This window comes from Montipora foliosa, chromosome 2 (genome assembly GCF_036669935.1).
Source record: "Montipora foliosa isolate CH-2021 chromosome 2, ASM3666993v2, whole genome shotgun sequence".
Taxonomy (NCBI): domain Eukaryota; kingdom Metazoa; phylum Cnidaria; class Anthozoa; order Scleractinia; family Acroporidae; genus Montipora; species Montipora foliosa.
Window position 1 is genome coordinate 67,734 of NC_090870.1, and position 5,000 is coordinate 72,733.

Consider the following 5,000-nt stretch of genomic DNA (forward strand, 5'->3'; position numbering starts at 1 on the left):
TACAGTGAAATACACCGAAGAGGAGCACACGTAGTAGTCGCTCCCGATCAGAAAAACTGAAATGTAGATGACATTTAGATTTCCACCGAACCCTGGGTGCCGCTAACGCCAAACATATAACATAAGAAATAGGAGAATCTAACAAGTATTGATTGATGACGTCCCAAATCAAAATAAGGTAACATAAACAAGGAAATGGTAAATGCGAAATAACCTGACGAACAGGAGAACTCAGAAAAATGAACCGTCATTTGACCAGAGAAGCAAAACGGTCCAAGTAATGAAACTGACTCCAGTACGAAAAACAGAAAGCATATCTACCTCTAAATTCGCCGCTTGAGGCGGAGCTTGTTGGATTTGTTGAACCGGAGGAGTCGGTGGTCCTTGCGCTTGAGGAACTTTAACCAAAGAATTCGAAGGACAGAAAAAAACCAAAACACTTCGAACCAGCGCCCGTGGATTTTACGGGAAAAGAGAACAACAAGATGGGGTGCTTGAGCTTTATAGTCGCGAATACACAAACCGTGTGAATTCCACGCTTTGTTGTCACATAACTCCAGCGCTTAATACACTCCCGTGGAGCATTTTGGTCAGTTTGAAGTAATATGTCAAAAATGAGTGCGATTGTTTCATCTGGGGTTACAAACACCGAGAAGCAAATGAAAGCACGACGCGGTAGGTGGAGTACTTTTATTGTTTCGAGGTGTTTGAAACCCCTGATGAATCACGAAGCACGAGTTTTTGACATGACTTCTCAACCCTTTTTTTTACTACGTATGAGTGTTATGTGTGGATCTTTTGTTTTATCAAGCAAGTGATAGTAATTTGAAAAGGAAATGAATTTAAAAGGTAAGAACTTTCGAAGAAATTTACATAATAGGTCGTAATGGAGAGCGAGACAGAATCACGTCATTTTCGCCTGCCAAAATCGTCTTCCAAAAAAAGTGATTTGGTTAACGAGGCCCTTCCAGTTTCAACTAAATATGAAAAGAATTGGGCTGTGAACTCGCCGAATGGTTGATGTTAAAAGAGATGCAAGTGCCGGTTTTAGATTGCGATGGACTTTTCAAAGATTATTAAGCCCTGAGTGCAGACATTGCTGAAAATGGATGCTCTTTCGCTGAATGATTGGGTGTCCAAATTCGTTTTAATTCTCTGGACGCTAATAATAAGAGGTACTGCGAAAGTTTTATGTCGAATATTATTCGGGAAATTTAAATGCATTGTGTGTGAGTAGTTTATTTATATGTTTCTTTTTTCGAAGGTTCATTAGCCTAAAGGTTCATTTAAATTCAAGTGTCTTGATCAGTTTTTGAACTAACTTGGGCGTTTCTTGATCTGTAGTTTCATTGGCTATCAAGATACATGCACCTGGCCAAAGTGGAGCACTCCGATTGACTAATAGCCTTATGAATTATTAATGAGTTTGAGAATTAATGATCAAGGTTTGAAATGACTCAAGCCATTCGCTCATTTGAATGTACTGTGTATTCGCATAAGTAAATAAAAAGCTTAATCAAAGACGGCGTTTCTAAGAACAAAAATGACTCCAAATAATAGATTATTGAAAAAATGTACTGCACGCCCTGCGCATGCGTTTATCATTTCAAATGAAAAGTTGTTAACAAGTTGTTATTTCTTTGCCGTTGTCGTCCTGACAACAATGTTAAATTTAGGGAGTTTAAGAAACGACAACGGCAACGAAAACGCCACAAAACAAGATTATGAATGGTTAGAAAAGGAAAAATACCGAACTGAAAGCGTGTTTTCTGTAATTTTAAGATTAAAGTGTTCATTGAAACGATTGGTCATTTAAGTGGACGGTCATTTAAGTGGCTTTCCTCAATGATTTTTCCCTTCATGTGATAATCATGTAATCGCAATGAACCCCTTGAATTGAAGTTAAGGATTACGAGGAAAAAGGGCAGCGAGAATCTTACCTCATACGGCGGTGGAAGCTGGTGGTTCTGCAGTTGTGGTATTTGAAGTACCATTTTTTATTTCTCGCGAGGATGCCTCGAAGTAAGATTAGCATATCAACGATCCGTCAACAGGTTCCACAGCGTTCATACCATCAGTAATGATGAGTTTTTATAACAAACAACTTTAAGTTATATTACAGATCTATCTTTCTTGTAATCTCTGGCCATTTTCCGAAGTTTACCTGTAGTTGAAGTTCACGGTAACTGGACAATTTGTGTTAACTGTTTGCGCATTCCACGGATACCCCCTTGTAGGCGTCTTATTACTTTCAAGTACGGGCAACCGTTACTTTTGTCCTTGTGAGTGAGTGAGTGAGTGAAGTCATTAGTCTCTCCCCTCGGGGCTTTTCAGGACTAATTTACAATGTTTGTCGGGGGGCTTTAGCCAGACTGCCTATTACACAGTTTACAATTTTATTTTAGGAAGTGAAAGATGCCCCCGTCCAGATAAGGTCAGACCACAACACCGGGCACTACGTCCCCTACTCTTATCGAATAGTGAGTGGGTTCTTTTAACGTCCCATACTATTTAATTTCCAACAAGGGTTATGAGACGGGACCTCCGGTTTACAGTCCTTATTCGAGAAGACTTCAAAGTCTAACTATTTGCAGATGTAATTACAAAGGCAACACATTCGCCTCAGTTATTTTAAGACCCTGAGTGTTGGTTCGGCCGGAGTCGAACTGACGACCTCCCGCATGACAGCCCGATGCTCAACCAACGTTTTGCAATCTCGTGCTGCCATGCATGTTCTAGTTACTGACTCCTCTTGTAATTTAGCAAATGCTACCAAAGAGTGAATAAACATATTATTATTATTATTATCATCATTTATGATCCTCGCAGTTATGAACGCAATGTTAGTAACTGCGTAGTGAAGCCTGAAAATTTCAGGACTTCAACGGGGTTTGAACCCGTGACCACATACACTGTACTCTGTCAGTATTACAAGAGACGACCCTAAGTGTCTTAATATAACTACAGAAAACTAGAAATGATTTCCTGATTGGACTTTTCTATTAAGAAATTTGGTTATAGAAGAGAGGTAATCTCGTACCCAGATCTCACTCTGTCACTGTCACATTTCCAGTGACAGAGTGAGATCTGGGTACGAGATTAGAAGAGAGGTAGTCTGTCAGGCTCCGAATAAATATTTTGGAAAGCTTAAATTTATTGCTGGCGAGCTATAGCGAGGCAGCAGCCTATTCTTGATATTAGCGAAAAATATCAAAATTTGTGGGATGTAAGATCGGAAGTATGCGCAGTCGATTGTGGTGTCATCATGTCTATAATCGGGGGTATTGATACCCGTTATGACGTCACGTGCACGTGGAATGGATCTTACAGTCTCACAGCTTTCGAGTCGAGTACTTTTCCAATAGGTCGTCATTGATCATCATTCAACCGAACATGTACAGTTTTTGAACCTCTTACATTTGACCACCCAGTCAAATTGTTCTTCAACGTCTTCAACCGTTGAGCGAAGAGAAAATCAGTTCTCGAGCTAGACCACAAGCAGTCGTCTTTCTTTCCTCAGAGCCATGCACGACGCAGGGGCACCCAACGAGAATATAGTTGAAAACTATTAAACATAGCATTGTTAAACGTATTTTAGTATTTAAACGGTAGATATAGGCATATTTTTATCCCCTAAAGTTTTTTCATCTGTTCGGATTTCCTAGCTGATTGTCCAGTGATCCGAAAATTATAGGTATCAAAACTTACCTTTTCGAAAATTTCAGCCAGGAAAAAGGCTCCCGAAAATTCTAGGTGACCTTTTTAGGGTAAAAATCCGTTAAAAATGGGCAATTATACCATTTTTTAAATGTTCGAAAATCCTAGGAGAGGCAGGCAAGCAAGAAATTTTACAACAAATGTTCCCAAAGTTCTAGATCTCAAATCGTCTTCCGAACAGTTATTTTCCGAAAATTGACGTTGGGTGCCCCTGACGACGGATGACATGATTGTTTTATGCAAATTAGTTGTAGTCTACCTTTACTGTCAAAGAAAAATAAGAGACAGCTCGCAGTCTATTCTCAAGTACAATAAATTTAAATTGACGTTTGCTCAACTACGCTCAGCATTTCTCAAAAGGTAACTCTTTTGCTGAAAAGGGACCAGAAATTTCAGAAGAATAGAAGTTTAAATTCAAAGAATGAACTGACGTGCTATTGTTTTAAAATTATCCCTTTTCTTATATCAGGGTTCGCACACTTTTTCAGACCAAAAATTCAAGGACTTTTCAAGGACTTTCAAGGGCCAAATTTTGAAATTTAAAGGACCTCTTTTTTATTTACGTCGATGAATTTACCCATAGCAATGGTCTGACAGTACAATTCTTCCTCATTTTCCGTAACGTACATGCATGAAAATAATGCAAAGGCACTGGTAACCACTCTCGACCGCACAGCTCGTCGCGATTGTATGACATGACTTGAGTGGCTGATTATTTTCACTGAAGTTTTCAAAGATTAAAAATGCGGGTCAGAAAAAAATTCAAGGACTTTCAAGGACCAGGAATGAAGAGCAGAGATTTTCAAGGATTTTCAAGGCCTTGAAAATGCACTCTCAAAAGGGTTTTCAAGGGTTTTCAAGACGCGTACGAACCCTATTATATGATAGTAACGCCTGCCACACAGGCTTAAGATATGCACACCTTTCTTCGCTCTTTTAATACTTTCATGCACATTTCCAGTACCCTCTTGCTTCAAAAATTTGCAGCTGTTTTAAAAAAAATACCAGTCACTGCTCCCAGTTTCCACGCCAGCACTCACTTTCACACTGAAACTCCTAGTTTATACACATAATACTTATTACATCATTTCATTTCATAGATCGGCATTGGTGCATGGGTAAGTCTGCAGTTACCGTATGCTAATGAGGCAAAAATTTGACTCAATATGGTCCAAGCTCTCGTTAGCGACCACCTTCCGAAAGCGACCACCTGGGATTGACATTCTGGGTGGTTGCTTGCGGGAAGTTCGACTGTATTTTCAAATCCGGTGACGTTACAAACT

General features: G+C 39.5%; 1 protein-coding gene across 1 annotated transcript in view; it reads right to left on the reverse strand.

Moving 5' to 3' along the window:
- Positions 1-4,840: 4,840 nt before the first annotated feature.
- The window catches only part of LOC137988522 (uncharacterized), a 12,025-nt gene continuing 11,865 nt past the window's right edge, over positions 4,841-5,000 (reverse strand). The window contains exon 5 of the mRNA XM_068834527.1: positions 4,841-5,000. This exon is cut by the window's right edge and continues 607 nt beyond it. The gene's annotated coding sequence lies outside the window, so the exon portion shown is untranslated.